At 41.8% G+C, this 17,502-nt stretch overlaps 1 pseudogene; it reads left to right on the forward strand.

Annotated features, from left to right (window-relative positions):
* The first annotated feature begins 5,132 nt into the window (after positions 1 to 5,132).
* LOC127776307 (uncharacterized) lies at positions 5,133 to 16,264 on the forward strand (annotated as a pseudogene).
* Positions 16,265 to 17,502: the final 1,238 nt, after the last annotated feature.

The following is a 17,502-nucleotide window of genomic DNA, read 5'->3' on the forward strand; positions in this document are numbered from 1 at the left end:
TTGTCATCTAAACATTCTACCCAGTCTGCATCAGAATAGGCACTGACCATCATAGTTTTAGACTTACATATCTTTAGGCCAAGTTTAATGGATTGTCTCAAGTACCTCAGTATTCTTTTAATAGCTGCCCAATGTACTGTAGTTAGAGTATGCAAGAACTGACAAATTTTATTAACTGAGAAAGCAATATCTAGCCTAGGCAAAATTAAGTACTGAAGTGCTCCAACTATACTTCTGTACTAAGTAGCATCAGTTTGTCCTAAAAATGATCCTTTATCAACTTTTAATTTTTCACTGGTGGACAAAAGTGTACTAACTGGTTTGCAATCACTCATTCTAGTTCATTTTAATTCTAGTTCATTTTAACAGATCAGAGGCATATTTTTCTTGTGTCAAAAGAATTCCATTTGCAATCTTATTTACCTCTATTCCAAGGAAGTAATGCAACTCTCCAAGATCCTTGAGAGCAAACTCCTTTTGTAGATTATGCAATAGAGCTGGCACCGCCTCTTGTCTTGAACTTACAACAATTATATCATCAACATAGATAGGCAAAAACAATGTCAAATCTCCCTTATTGTTGAAGAATAAAGATGTGTCTGCCTTGGAACCCTTGAAACCAAGATCATATAACTTTCCACTAAATTTGGCATACCAAGCTCTGGGAGCCTGCTTTAAACCATACAGAGCTTTATCTAACTTACATACATAACCTAGAGTGGAGGAGTTTCATACTCTAGTGGTTGTTTCATATAAACTCCCTCTACAAGTACTCCATGCAAAAAGGCATTCTGTACATCAAGCTGTCTTAGACTCCATCCTCTCGATACTGCAATGGACAAGATAATTTTGATAGTAATAGCTTTGATTATATGACTGAAGGTGTCCTCATAGTTTATACCATAATGTTGTTTAAATCCTTTGGCAACTAGGCTCTAAGCTAACATCTTATTTTCTTTTAATTTTGTAAACCCATTTGTAGTAAATAATATTTTTGCTTTTTTGAGGAGGAACTAAGTACCATGTTTTATTTTTAATTAAAGCTATATATTCTGCATCCACAACATCTTTTCAATATTAAGCATCTTGTAAATTTTATGGATCACCAGAGGAGGTCAGATGACCCCATTTAACAGTACCGTCAATGTAGTCTTTCTCTTTTCTGATTCCGCTTTGCAGTCGCGTGTGAGGGCGAGCAACAGGAATATCTGCTGTGTCTGCATCGATGCGACCACCACACTGTGGCCATTGCTGCGATATTCTGTGGCTTCTTGAGACATGGTTGCCTACTGTGATTCCTCCCTGGCCATAGATGATCCGGGCAGGGAGGTCACCGTGTTAGAGCCGGCGCCAGACCGTGGCCCGGTCGTGCCTGGGGACTGGGAGCTGGGTGACGTGGCAGCAGAGGATCGAATGGCTGCTGGGAGAGCCATGCGCAGGCGACTGGTGCGGGTGAGATCCTGACGGCTGGCGCGATGCGGCAGTTGAGGATGATGCTGAGGCCGGCTCCGTTCCCGCCAGAGGCTGGTTGCTGGGTTCAATATCATATGCTGTATTATCATAGGCCTCTGTATTCTGCTACAAAACTTCAAGCGAATTATCAGAAATTTCAGGAGAATCAATCACATAGGAATGCTGTTGAGGACCCCTAGGGATATATGGAGCTAATTCTAGTATAAGAGATATTTCAGTGCGAAGATGGGCTCCGGTGTTGGAGTGAAGTTTTGCATAGGGAAATTGAGTTTCATCAAACATTACATCGTGGGAAATATATATATACACATGACCAGTAGTAGGATCAAGGCATTTAATACCTTTGTGAAAAATGCTATAACCAATAAAAGTGCATTCTTTTGAGCGGAACTGAAGCTTATGCTTGTTATAAGGTCGAAGATTGGGCCAACATGCACACCCAAAAACTCGAAGGGCTATGTAATTTGGTTGGCAATCAAAGAGTTTTTCCAACAGAGAAATATCACCGAGAACTCTACTAGGGGTGTGATTAATCAAATAGACCGCTGAAAGAAAGGCTTCATTCCAAAATTTAAGTGGCATAGATGAGTAAGCTGGCAATGCAAGTCCTACCTCAACTATATGACAGTATTTTCTTTCAGCTGAGCCATTTTGTTGGTGAGTGTGAGGACATGAGATATGTTGAGTAATGCCAGCTTGTGCAATGAAGGAATGAAGTTTTTGATATTCTCCTACCCAATCAGTTTGCATGGTTATATTTTTTCTATTAAAGAAACGCTCCACAAGCTATAGAAATTCATGAAATTTCTGAAAAACTTCAGACTTATACTTAAGGAGATATATCCAAGTGTACTTTCTATAATCATCAAAAAAGCTTACATAGTACTTACAACGACCAACATATTGTGGTGCAGTATCCCAAACATCAGAATAAACATGCATCACAGACTAGAACTTTATTAGACACATCTAAACATGGTAACTTATGAATCTTAATAACCTTCTCTACGACAACATAGGAAGGATGACCAAGATGACTATGCAATCTCTCAAAGGATGGTTGGGAGACTCCATAAACTTGTTTGGTATGATGTTGACTTGGCGGTGCAGATGGAAGAGCATAGAGTCCTTTATGATATCGACCCCTAAGCAGAGTTCTCCTCATGGCCAGATCCTTTGTAAAGAAAAAAATACGATATAACTCTATGAAAGCAAAGTTATCACAAGCAAGACAATGAGCTGAAACAAGATTCTTGCTAGCCTTAGGAGCATATAGAATTTTATTTAAGTAGATATTACGACTAGGGGTCTTAAAAACAGAATTTCCAATGTGACTAATCTCCATACCTGCACCGCTTGCGGTGTGAATCTGATCATTGCCATGATACTTGTCATGAACAGTCAGCTTGTCCAACTCTCCTGTGGCATGATCAGTAGCTCTAGTGTCGAGGTACCAATTTGTATCCACACCATATGATGTGGCGGTACCTGCAAACATCTCATCTGGAACAAAATTTTCATCATAGTGATACCAACAGTCTTTTACCGTGTGCCCTCTCTTGTAGCAGAGTTGGCATTTTGGCCAGTTGTCGATGCCTCCAGGATTGGTGCGATTGCCACCAGGATTGCCACGGCCTCTTCTTCCGTGGTTTCCAGCGTTGCTGGTGCCACGGTTGCCGCTGGGGCTATTGCGATTGCTGCCGCCACCACCTCTGCCGCGTTGCTGCTGTCCTAAACTGCGACTAGCTCTATTGGCCGAGTGCGCTCCTTCCCTGCGACGAAGAGCAAGCCTCTGCTCGAAGCTTATGATCTGAGCAAGGCTTCCCCGATGGTGATCTGATCTCGCCCGACGATGTTGGAGATCACTGGCTCGTATTCTTCATCTAGGCCGGTGATGTAGCTAATGAGGTCGTCGTCGTTGATGGACTTGCTGGTGATGATGAGTTCATATGCTAGCGCCCGCATCTTCCCGACGTAGGCTATCACCGTCATCTCTCCTTTCTTCAGAGTAGTGAGTGAAAGACGCGTGTTGATGCATCGCACCCGTGTCATCGAGGAGAACATTCCCTCGATCATCTTTCATGCTGATGCAGCAATGGCGCACGCCGCCACCTGGATCAGCATGTCCCTGGTCATGAAGGACAGCAGGTACGAGAGGACCTGAGGACCTGCTGATCAACCGCAACCCATTCTTCATATTCTGGGTTGTTGACAATTGTTTCTGCCTCGCCATCCTTGCTCCTGAGGACGGTGGCCGGAGCACTCGACGCACCGGTGAGATGCCCTTCAAGCTTGGCACCTCGAATTGCTGCAAGAACCAGCGCCTCTTTCATAGGGCATGGTTCGATTTTCCGAGTTTCTCTGAGATGAGTTGGTCTGCCACGGAGTTGCCGGTAGATGTCTTCGATGAACTCGCCATGGTGTGGTGGAGGAAGGGGATAGATTAGATTGGCTCTGATACAATGTGAAAAGAGATGCGTTGGAAGCGTTGAACCTCTCTCGAGGCCGCACCTTGGTTAATATAGATGGAACAGCCACCCATCGTGGCGTTTACAAATTACAATAGATCGATCTCAATCTCAGTTGTTGCTAATCAACCGGAGAGAAACTGTATATAGGAGAAACCATAGAAACAAACTCTAGTGACTTATCTCCTATACATCGGGAACTACTTTATCTAACAGCAGATAGAACAATTACAGTCGGGTCTTTCAAAAAATTTTTCTTCGAAGCAAATTTCTAGTGTTCAACCTATGATTTAGGAGTAGCCAAAAGAAAACTTTGTGTTTTTGTTGAGCAAAACTTTTCCATAACCATTTCGATGAGATCGGAGTATTGAGAATTCCACAACCTATCATTTGTTTGTTGTTGTTGTCTTTTGTGATCATGCATTCATACATGCAGCAGATCGCATATTTATGCACCAGCAGCTGCTGCGATTGTATAAAGGGGGAAAAAAGAACTCTTCAGCTCGCTGTATGTAACTATGTATGTATGATATGAAATTTTAGGGTACTTGAGAAAATATCTATAGATATTAACTAAAATATCTGGTAATTAATAACTTGAAATAATTTCTTAAGGATAGTATAAAACTACCCATATATAATACTTTGGTGCAGATTTATTGTGCAAAAATTGCAACTTTAATAATCTTTTTATATATGTTGATCTAATTTAACAATTTTACCGGACAACACCAAGCTGCCGATTCACACCCACTGTCGTTGTCACAGAACACATCATCATTCTTTGTGGAACATTACTAGTACTTGGTTTGAAGAACCACGTACCGCAGATGGGTTTTCACGATTGAAAATTAAGCAAGCTACATGAATCAAGCCAATGCTAGCTTCGACCCAGACTTACGGTAAAAGAAAATAAAATCACACATAATGAATTAATCATAAATCACGTAATCTTTACAAGTCACAAAATATTTTAACAACAAATTAAAAGTCTGTACACGCACTGAATCACAAACCCAACAAAAATAAAACACATAGTCAATATATGTGTTCAGGCCCAAAATACCGTTCAGGCCCACGGCTGGATTGGTTTCTCTCTTCGCAAAAACAGGAACAACCCGGCGTAGACTCAGGGGAATAGATCGACTGTGTCCATCCTCCCTATCGTACGCCGCCGTTGCTCGCCTGCCGATGGAGAGGAACAACCGTTTTGGTGCTGTAGCGGGCTGTCATGGCAATTTTGCTGCTCGTGGATTCCATCCTGGTCCTGGCGACGGGAGTCAGCAAGGTGGAAGGGGTCGTGGTCGAGGTAGGGGACGATTTGGTGGACGTGGTCACCATGATCATCCCCCAGGTCAGCAAGGAGGAAGATGGTTTGGTAGTGCACATGGTTGGAACAATGGATTTGGTATGAATGCAGGACCAAATTCAGGCAATTTTGGTCATGGTGGTGGTCAGTTCGGGTTCAACCCTAATCTAGGGTTTCAACCTCCTCTTGGTGCTTCGGGCGGCTATGGTGGTGTCGCAGGGCAGGGTTTTGGACCTTCTTTTCTGCCATCTGGTGGTTCACCTGCTCCTGTGCCGACTACTCCTGTGCTAACTGCTGCAGTGCCGTTGTTTGGAGCTCCTGTGCCGACTGCCCCTGTGCCGGTGTTAGGTGGAGTTTCTGGTGCTGCTTTTGGTGGAGCTGTTGTGCCTGCAGTTGCTCCTTTGCCGGCATTAGGGGGTGTACAGCATGGTGATGTTGCAACATGTGATGTTGGTACAATGGCATCTGGTGGTTCTGGTGCTTTGAAGGGGTAGGATGTGGATGCTTCGATAGGTGGCAGTATTGTGCAAGTTTCAGCTAGTACAATTAAGAGTACGGCTACTTTGGCTGATGGTAAGGGTTCTACTGTTGCCGCTCCTGTTGCTTTTGGTGCAGGAGGAAGTGTACCTTCCCATTTGCCAGTCGATGCTCACAACAATGGAAGAGCGAAGGTTGACATAAAAGGGTCAGGTAAACCGTACTGTTTTAGGTGTTACACTAAAGGGCATACAATGCAAGAATGTTCTTCTAAGTTTTATTGTGAGATATGCGAGAGTGAGGATCATGTTGCAGCTCGTTGCCCAATCTTTAGGTCAACTGATCAACCTTTTGCTCAATTGTGTGGCTATGCTGTTGAAGGTTTAGGTTTCTTTCATATTCCTCTTTCAGCTGGACAAAGGATCAGGCATGAGCCAAAGGCGGCTTTGGTTAAGGTGATTAAGGGTCAGATGATAGTAAACGCTGTCATATCTGAGCTTGAGAGGTTAATCCCTGGTAGGTGGAAGTGGGTGGTTCATGACAATGGAGATGGGACTTTTCGTACTATTTTTCCTTCTGCAGTTGAATTGAGGCGTATGGTGGAATGGGGCAAGGTGCACACTAAGGTAGGTGAGGCAGACATGAAGATTGAGGAAAGAGGTGTGGGAAATGAGGTGAAATATGTGATTTCGAAGGTGTGGGTGCAATGCAAAGGACTTCCTTCTGAATTGAGGGAGTATTTAATTATTTGGGCTGTTGGTTCCATTCTTGGCATTACTAAGGCTGTGGATATGATATTCACTAGAAGACATGACATAGCTCGTCTATAGGTTTTGGTCCTTGATCCATCCTTGATTCTAGATGTTGTAGATGTGGTTATTGGGGATCACTTGTATGAGCTGTCCTTTAGAGTTGAACCTGAAAATGGGCCTGAGGAGCCTGTGCCTATGGAGATGGAAGATATGGATGGTGGGGATACAGAGAAGAAGGATGAGGGGAACAGAAGTCAGGATAGGGGGAAGGGTGCTAGTCTTGATGATTCAGGAAACAGTTCTAGTGGACTCTGGTTTTCAGTTCAGTGAGAGGGGTGGTCCTTTTGCTCCTTCTTCTCAGTTGAATCTTATACCAGAATCTGATGGATTGACTGCTTCTGACGAGGTGTTTGATGGCTTAGTGGAGGAGACTTTACCTCAGGAAAATCTTGTGGCAAAGCTCTCCGCTATTCCTGAGGCTGTAATCTCCCCATCAAGGAAGAGTAAGAGAAGAGCGAGTGATAGTGATCGGTCTGTTCTTGAAAGGGTGGAGAAGTTGAAGGCTGATAAGAACTTGGAGAATCTGCAGGCTAAAGGTAATTTAGTTAATAATGTCTCTTTTACAGAATTTTCAGATCATCAAATTTCTGCATATCTTAATAGTCTTGGTGTTATACCTTCTTGTGAAAATGTTGTTTTAGATGATATAATTAATGATTTGAAATGTGTAGAGAATAAGAGATTAAAAGAACATGCCTGTTCTTCTATTAATCAAGCGTCTACGCCTATTGTCGATACTGAGTCATTAGATGACCAGTTGGAGGATAATTTTCTACTACAACATTTATGTAGTGAAATTATGGAGGAGGTCATAGATTTTGGTGAGGACTGTGAGAATAGTCTTAAGAACACTTTAAATCCTATAGCTTCTTCAAACTCTAAGAAAAAGAGTAAAAAGGGGAAAAAGAAGAAGAATATTTAAAATAGTTTTAAATGAAGGGAATATTTTGGAATTGTGATGGGTTCAAGGACCCTAAAAAACATAAGTTTATCTCTGACTTAACAAAGGAGCATCAACTTGATTTTATAGCGCTGTCTGAGACGGTTAAAAAAGATTTTACTCCAGCTACACTTAAAATCTTTGTGCTGGTAAGGAGTTCTTGTGGCATTGTAAACCTCCTAGAGGGAGGTCTGGTGGGCTTCTTTTAGGCATTAATTTACTAAATTTTGATATTGGTTTAATTGATGAGGGTGATTTTTATATTAAGTTTCATTTATGTAACAAAGTTGATAAGTTCAAGTGAGCTTTAGTTTTGGTTTATGGACCGGCACAAAATGAACTTAAGGATCAATTTCTTGCTGAGTTAGTTAATTTGTGCAATCATGAAACTTTACCAATTCTTATTGATGGTGATTTTAATATTCTGCGTAGCCCCGATGAAAAAAATAATGATAACTATGATGATAAATGGCCCTTTCTTTTTAATGCTATTATTGATGGTCTGTGTCTTAGGGAGTTGCAAATGTCAGGTAGAACTTTTACTTGGGCAAATAATTTAGCAAATCCAACCTATGAGAAGCTGGATAGGATTTCGATGTCCACTGAGTGGGAACATAAATTTCCTTTATCCTCGGTGGTTGCTTTTAATAGGGACATTTCGGACCATACTACTTTACTTTTGAATACAAACTCCACTTCTTCGGGTAATGCACACCAAAGTTTTAAATTTGAACTTGGTTGGTTATTACGCGATGGCTTTGTAGACATGGTGAAGGAGGTCTGGTCTAGTGTCCATAAAGGTAATACACCTATGGAGCATTGGCAGGCGAAGATTCGCTGTTTAAGACAACATTTGAGGGGTTGGGCTAAACATACAAGTGGTTTGTATAAAAAATAAAAAAAAGAGATTTTGGATAGGTTGGATTTGCTGGATAAAAAGGCTGAATCTGTTCTTTTAACTCAAGAGGAAATTGATTTTAGATGGTTTTGTAGGAATAGGTTATCTACCCTTCTGAGAGAAGAAGAAATTAAGTGGTATCAAAGGGCTAAAACTAAGGATATTTTGGAAGGTGACTCTAACACAAAGTATTTTCATTTGGTTGCTAACGGTAAACATAGGAAAACCAGAATCTTTCAACTTCAAGATGGGGATCAAGCGATTAATGGTGATGCGAATCTAAAATCGCATATCACCACTTATTACAAAGGCTTGTTTGGTCCTCCGGATGATTCTGACCTCCAGTTTGATGAAAATAATTTTGTTGACATTCCTCAAGTTTCTCAATTAGAGAATGAAGCCTTAGTACAGATTTTCACTGAAAAGGAGATTAAAGATGCTATTTTCCAAATGGAACACAATAAGGCTCCAGGTCCTGATGGATTTCCTGCTGAGTTTTATCAGGTCTTTTGGGATGTCATTAAAGATGATTTACTAGACCTGTTTAGAGATTTTCATAATGGTTCTTTGCCTTTATTCTCCCTTAACTTTGGTATTATTATCCTTTTGCCTAAGTGTGCCGAGGCCATGAAAATTCAACAATACAGGCCTATTTGCCTACTTAATGTTAGTTTTAAGATCTTTACCAAAGTTGCTACAAATAGGATAATGAGTGTTGCTCAAAAGGTGATTAGTCATACTCAAACTGCTTTTATACCTGGGAGAAATATTATGGAAGGTGTTGTTATTTTGCATGAAACTACGCATGAATTACTTCGTAAGAATAAAAGTGCTGTGATTTTTAAGATTGATTTTGAAAAAGCCTATGATAAGGTTAAATGGTCTTTTGTATAACAGACGTTGAGCATGAAGGGCTTCTCTCCTAAATGATGTGAGTGGATAGCTGTAACACCCTGAAAATTGACCGACAAAATCAAAACTCTAAAAATACGGATTTTCAAAAACTTTTTAAATTAATTGCATCATGCCGATCTTATTCGTCTATTTTATCTGGATTTGATCTCGAAGATTATTAATCGTGAGTAAAGAATAGTTAATTAGGAATAAACCTTAAAAACAAGTTGGTAAAATAAATATAAATTAAAATAAAGATTAGGTGTGGATAGAAATAAATAAAATATTATCGCGACCATATTTGGATCAATTAAATTTAAATACGATGGGATAAGAATTAACCCTAATTAAAACTCAAATAAATTATATAAAAATAAAATATGAGTAATATTAATCTAGGGTGGATTCATTAGTTAAAATAACACAAATATTGATTAAACTTCCTATATACAAAAATTAGGAATTATGGAATCAAATTTAAATAGAAAATGGGCTAAAATCGGGATAAAATAGAAAAGTCACTGTTCATTGCACTCTAGGTGCTCGACACGGTCCCCCTAGCCCCGCCCCCTCCCCTGCCGCACGCGCCGCTCGCCGCGCGCCGCTTGCCCGCCGCGCCGCCGTCGCCATCGTCGCCGTCGCGTCGCCATGGGCCTCGCGCCCCATGCCGCCGCCTCGAGCCCCGTGCCGCTGCCTCGCGCCCCGCGCCGCGCGCCCGCCTACCGCCGCGCGACCGTCCCGTCGCCGCGCCGCGCGCTCGTCCTCTCGCCGCGCCATCGTCCTTTCGCCGTCGCCGTCCCGCGCCGCGCCGCCCGCCCATCGCCATCACCGCCTCGCGCCCCGCGCCCACGCGTCGCTCGGCCGTCGCGTCGTCGCCTCGCGCCCCGCGTCCTGCCGCGCCGCTCGCCCGTCGCATCGCCGCCTCGCGTCCCGCGCCGCGCCGCCCGCCCGTCGCCATCGCCGCCTGCCGCGCCGCGCGCCGCCCGTCGCGTCGCCATAAGCCGCCGCCCTCCCCCTCTCCTCCTCCCCTCTCTACAAATACCCCCTCTCTCCATTCTCCCCCATTCCATTCCATCCTCCTCTCCCTCTTCCCCTCCTTCACGCGCCGCCGTCGTCGTGCCGCCGCGCCGCCACCTTTGAAGCCGCCGCGCCGTCGCCCCGGAGCCGCCGCACCGTGCGTCGCCGCCTTGCGCCGCCGTCGCCGTCGTCGCCACCGACCGTCGCTGTCGGTAAGCCGCCGCCTTTTTCCCCCCTTGCGTCCACCGCCATCGCCGCCGGGAGGAAGGAAGAAGCCGAGAGAGAGAGAAAGATAAAAGAAGAGAGGAAGAGAGAAAGAAGCCGGGAGGGAGGAGAAGAAAAGAAAAAAAGAGAAAGAGAGAAAAGAAAGAAAAAGAAAAGAAAAGAAAAGAGAAAAGGGAGAAAAAGGGAAAGGAAAAAAAATAAATGAATAGGAAAATTTGGAAGAAATTAGGGAGGTTAATAGTTTAGAGAATTTAAAATAATTAGAATTTAATCATAGATTAATTATGGTCGTAGAATTGCAAAATTTAATATAAATCATTCTTGGTAATTTCTAAAAAGTAATCAATTCGCGGTAGTAATTTAGATGTAGTTAACAAGTAGATGAATCTTTATGGACTATTATAGATTATTTTTGGATATCTATAAGTAATCGGTTCACGGTAGAAATTCGGATTTAATCGCTAGGAATTTTGGACGTATATTATATTTAATCGTTTAGTCATAGACTAAATTAAATCGTATAATATTATAAGATAATTTTAGGACTCCGTCCAATATTTAGCTCGCAATAGAAATTTCTAACCTAATATAATACTCGGGTAGATTAAATCAAAAACTTGTGCTAACCAAGTATTTATACCCGCAAAATAGTTTAGAATATTTAAAATCGAAATTGGGTTTGCCTTAGTTCGTGAATAGTAAAGTTAATATAAAAGAATCGACTTTCGCATTCGACTCCCATTCGGATTTATTTGGATTTTACTGGAATTCTAACCGAATTCAAAATCAATTCTTCGCACGTACTTGTAGAGCCCGAGGGAGTCGCGGATCCAAGCGAAGGTCAAGACCCGCAAGACATTGAGCAAGGCAAGTCATCACTATTCTTTGAACATGTTGATCCCAATTGCAAAATTATTTTGTTTACAAATAAAATTGCATGCAATGATGAACATCCTACTTGTGATTATGCCATGCCTTGATTATTGCTTGCCCTTATTCCTTCGTAACCATGTTTACGTATGAGTCCCTAGTCAATTATGACAATTGCTTAGAAATGCTATTTTAGGATCATGCATACTCATATTTATCAAATGCTAAATGCTTGGGCAATTACCTTTGGGAAGGTAATTGAGATGCGGCATGTGGAGACATGAGCGCCACATTGCCATGAAATTGATGACATGATTTGTGAAAGGAAAACAAAGTGAAAACAACTGGTTTCGACTGGGGCGGACGGAGGATTTGGGTGGTATCTGGAAAAGGCTAGTACCGTCCCCGGTCAATTAAGGACCGAGCCATGAAGTTAAGCATGAAACGACCCCCGTACAACCGCACTTCTCGTATGGGTATAGACCTAGCGGATTAGATAGCCGAGCGGAGGCAGTATCCCTGCATAGATGGTTCACCCTTGAGTGAGGCAGGTGCGCTACGGTGGGACAGCCGTTGAGGTAGGGCCGAGAGGCGTGCCCTACATCGGTGTCGCCATTGGTAGGACTGCCATGAGTGTGTGTGAGAGAGAACTTAACTTGAACCATAATTTAATATGTGTGTGAGACTTCTCTTTCCCGGGAGCGCCAGAACTCCTCTCACTGCTAGAAACATGGACGCCTAGAGTGCATGAGGATTTAAGTTCATGGAGCGGGTACTGCCAATGCGAGGTTATCGAAAAGCTTTGCCGTGACGCGTCTCATGTGTTGGGACGAGGCTCATGTGTTGGGCAGTCGCGGAGTGCGGGTAAAGTGTACATCCACTGCAGTGTGAGTAAACCAAATCTATTCGAATAGCCGTGCTCGTGGTTATTGAGCACCGGGACATGTATTACACTTGGCTAGACTTTAAATTCTTTAACTTGTGTGGGATGGGATATTGCATGATGATTTTTATGCTGATGGAGCCACTTCCTGAGAGGCGGGAATGTGGACGTCCTCAGAAAACCATGACGATTCAATGGCGGGAAGCTATCCTTGGGATCACAATGGATGGTGGACAGAACCGTCATTGTTTAATATGAACACTGGTACTAAAATTTGATCAGTCTGTGCTAGGTCTTAGGCTTGTGAAAAGAATTACAAAACTGGCTTTGCGCAAAGGAACCATAGCCATCCTTTGAATACCCCTATCATGTACATTCTTGCTGTGATGGCTTGCTGAGTACGGTTGGTACTCACCCTTGCAAATATAAAATTAATCAGAAGTGGGAGATGAAGCTTCGGAGGATCCCTATGCCTACTACCAGGAGGGAGAAGAAGACGATGGCGCTCAGTAGGTCTTAGTTACGGTCGTTGCCTGTGGCAATGGCATGCCGCCGCCTGAATTCCGCTACCTCATCTATTTCTGCTTTTGGATGTATTCCGGACCGCTCGGTCCGATGATTTAAGACAATGCCTGTGGGCTCATGATGTAATAATTAGCACTAGACTCTCGTGTATGTGCTTTTGGTATTTCAGCTATGAACTCGTGTGTACCAGACTACTTGATCCAGGGAAATGGTACTGTTTGCACGAATGATTCCTGTTATAAAAACGGGGGTCTACAATAGCTTCTTTTATTCAAGGGGGTCATGTTGGTATTAAAGTAAATGATCAAACTGGTAATAATTTTGAAACGTATAAGGGTCTGAGGCAAGGTGATCCTTTGTCACTAATTCTTTTTAATATAGTAGCTGATATGCTTACTTTACTAATTAAGAGGGCTAAAGATGTAGGTTCGTTGAATGGGGTTGTTCCTCATTTAGTTGATGATGGTTTGTCTATCTTACAGAATGCAGATGATACCATTATTTTTTTAGAGCATGATTTACAACAGGCAAAGAATCTGAAATTGATTTTATCTGTGTTTGAAAAGTTGTCTGGTTTGAAAATAAATTTTCACAAGAGTGAATTATTTTGTTTTGGTCAGGCAAAGGAGTTTTATGATCAGTATTCAAATATCTTTGGTTGTAAGCTTGGCTCATTTCCTGTTAAATATCTTGGTATCCCGATGCATTATAGGAAGCTGAATAATAAAGATTGGGAAGTAATTGAGCAAAGAATTGAGAAAAAACTTTGTAGTTGGAAAGGAAAGCATTTGTCAGTTGGGGGTAGACTGGTTTTGATTAACTCTGTTCTTTCAAGTTTAGTTATGTTTATGATTTCATTTTTTGAGATACCGAAAGGGGTTCTTCAAAAAATTGATTATTATAGATCACGTTTTTTTTGGCGAGGGGATGACCACAAAAAAAAAGTATAGACTTACTAGATGGGATATAGTTTGTCAACCCAAGGATCAGGGTGGTTTAGGGGTCCACAATTTGGAAATACAAAATAAGTGTCTCTTGAGTAAGTGGTTGTTTAAATTAATTAATGAGGAAGGTGTTTGGCAGACTTTATTAAAAAGAAAGTATCTTTATAATCAGTCTATAACCCAAATTAATAGGAAACAGGGTGATTCTCAATTTTGGTCAGGTCTAATGAATGTCAAAGATATTGTCTTATATATGGGTTCTTGGATTGTGAATGATGGGAATCAAACAAGGTTCTAGGAAGATAAATGGCTAGGAAACTTGGCGTTTAAAGATAAATATCCATCTTTATACTCTATTGTCCGAAGGAAAAGTTCTACTATTGCTAATGTTATGAGTTCTGTTCCACTTAATGTTTTCTTCAGGAGATCCTTAGTTGGTCAGAATCTTATATATTGGCATGATTTGTGTGCTTCCATTATTGAAAGTGTCAATTAGGCCTAGAGGGGGGGTGAATAGGCTAATTCAAAAATAAACTAAAAGCGGAAGCAGTAATTTTCGGATATTTCCGAAATTTTCGGATATATCCGAAAATTTTCGGAGTCAGCACAAACAGCAAAGTAAATCCTAGATCTAGTTGCCTACAACAAGAATATGCTAGCACAAACATCAACTAGACCTATAGCGGCTCAAACAAGCAAAGCTAGTGGAGAGGAAGGAAGTAAAGTCACCAAAGATGAAGCTCACGAGATTGTTCCCGAAGTTCGAATCCTTGAGGGGATTCTACTCTCCGTTGAGGAGCTCACTAAGAGCCGGGTCTTAGCTAACCCTTTCTTCAAGAGGTTGCACTAAGCACTCCTCCTTCCACTAAGGGTATCTCTTCCCTTTTGGAGGTGAGATCCGACCTTCACAAACTTCTCCCGGCCAACCACAAGTAAATCGGTGGCTCGGGAGCGACACCTAGCCGCCTAGGAGTCCTCAACCTCCAAGAGTAACAAATGAAACAAAGAACTCCCGGAGATGATGCATGTGCTCACAAATCTTCACGAAGTCAACAACAAGCACTCACACAAACTTGAATCCACAACTCTCACACTCACACCAAATCCAAATCGAACACGGGTGAAAGGGGAAACAAGAAAGCAAGGCTCAAAAGTGCTAGAGAGAGAGAGCAAGCCAAGGGCACAAATGATTGGAATGGAACCAGCAGCCCTCACAAGTGAGGGGAGGGGGCTATTTATAGCCACAGCCCAGATTCTGCCTGTTATGCACAATAATTGAGATTTTCGGATATTCCGAAATATTTTCGGACATGTCCGAAAATTCCAGCCCAGCACCAACAGCAAAGTCAACGAAGGATTTTTCGGACATTCCGAAAACTTTTCGGACAAGTCCGAAAATTTCCAGTACCAACAACATCGTTTTGGATGTTTTCGGAAAAGTCCAAAAATATACAGAAGCGAAAATGACTCTACTGATGAATTTCGGAAAATCCGAAAATCAGTTTCGGACAAGTCCGAAAATATAGAGAACCACTTTTGCCTTCGCAGTCTTTTTCGGAAAGTCCGAAAATCACTTTCGGACATATCCGAAAATTTCCAGAAGAGAAAAATTGGTTCTGTGTGTTTTTGGAAAGTCCGAAAATGAGTTTCGGAAAACTCTGAAAAAATCCAGAACACACCAAACTGAGGAGAAACACTTTTTTAAAAAAGATTTTGAGCACTTTGATCACTCCTCGTATGTAAATGCATCATCCCTCTTAATAGTGCGGCTTTCCTATTAACTCAAGAAAACGAAAACGTACAAAATACCATTTGCTCATTTGCTGCATCACATCACATCAACGTATTCGGCGGGATATGCATTATGCTAACTCATTGAGGACATAACAACCTTCACATTTGCTTAAATAAAAATGTTAGTCCTCTCTAATCGCATTGTAATTAATCACCAAAATCATTAGGGGCCTAGATGCACTTTCAATTATACATATTCAGTTGAACCAATCCTCTGATTGTTTTAGATGGAATTATCATTAGAATGGTAGATTTTCTGTTAAGTCAATGTATCTTGCTCTAATTAATAATGGTTATATTGAGAGAAATAAGATTATTTGGAAGCTTAAGATGCCACTTAAGATTAAGATCTTTATGTGGTACTTGCTTAAAGGGGTGGTGCTAACTAAGGACAATTTGGCAAGACGGAATTGGAATGGCAGTTTAAGATGTTGTTTCTGTATGAAAAATGAGACCATTCAACATCTTTTTCTTGACTGTCATTTTGCAAAATTTGTTTGGAGAGTAGTACAGTTTTCTTTTGGTTTAAACCTCCCTAGTACCATATCTAATATGTTTGATGGTTGGCTTTTAGGGGTTCACAAGAAGATGAGTAAACTCATACTTGTTGGAGCATCTGCCATTTGTTGGGCTCTGTGGTTGAGTAGGAATGATATAGTTTTTGACAAATCACCATCTATCTCATATATGCAGGTAATATTCAAGGCAACATATTGGCTCCGGTTTTGGGCAAAGCTGCAAAAGTGTGAAGATGATGGAGAGTTTATGAAGGTTGCATGCCGTAAACTGGAGACGACGGTTATGCAAATATTTGCGAACCATGGATGGAGATTCACAAATAGACTTGAATAAATGTATGCTCCTTTTCTTGGTTTGGTTTTTTTATCGTTGGGTGTGTTTAATTTTATTTGAACTTCACTCGTTGTTTGTGTGATTCCTTGTAATAATTAGCTGTAGCTCTAATGAGCAAAGGCCGGGATATTTATTCCATTATCTAAAAAAATAGTCAATATATAACAACATCACCAAATGCACCGCGGAGTTGGACAACATATATCGGGTTTAGCTGCTGCTATGGGAGAAGTCCCCATGCTCACTGCCATGGAGCAACCTGCGATCCACCACCATCGAGTGGGCCCCTAAGATTATCGGGCAACAATGGATCAGACTGCCCTTAGCACATGGCTACCAATCTAGCTAGCCACATAAGAGCTCGTGGCAGCCATATCTGCGCACCCTCGAGCTACGCCCCGATATAGAAGGTGGGGGAAGGGGGACGCCAAATGCTGGGAAGAGCGGAGGAGGCCACTCCCGAGCCACCATGATGAGGAGAAGTGGGCCACGCTAGGGAGAGGAAATAGCCAGTAAGCCACTACCTATTTGGGGAGGGTGCTGCCACTCTTCAGGAGAGGTCGAGGGATCGCTTGGCGAGAGAAGAGTGAGAGAGTAGTGGAATAGAGTGAGAGAGAAGAGAGCTGAGAGGACGGGGATTTAAATTTAAACACTAATTTCTACTCAGTCTCATTAGAAATCCCGATACTAAACTATTGATATTGGTTTTTTTTACTAGCCTATTAAAAGACCGGTATTGATAGCGGCCCCATCACATCAGCGTTGGTTTATATATGGAATTGGAACTGACGGTACAAATGGCAATCATTAGTTACAATGTCTCTCCATCTAAGACGCGCACAGGTCAAGGGGAATGGGAAACCTTATCAATGCCAAATTTTTTCTAATGGGAACTAAAAGTGTTCATTTAGTAGGTTCCATAGAAGTAATTGTTTTCAACCAAAGATAAATCTCTCATATTGGGAAGAAATATTAACTAGTAATAAAAAACTTTAACAATCCAAAAATAGAAAAAAAATACCTAGATATATATAGCCACTACTACAAAATACCACAAAGTTTTCGCCTTTCTCGGGATAAAATTAAGAACCATCACCTATAACCACTCATTGGTACCGGTT

This window comes from Oryza glaberrima, chromosome 6, assembly GCF_000147395.1.
Source record: "Oryza glaberrima chromosome 6, OglaRS2, whole genome shotgun sequence".
Classification (NCBI taxonomy): Eukaryota; Viridiplantae; Streptophyta; class Magnoliopsida; order Poales; family Poaceae; genus Oryza; species Oryza glaberrima.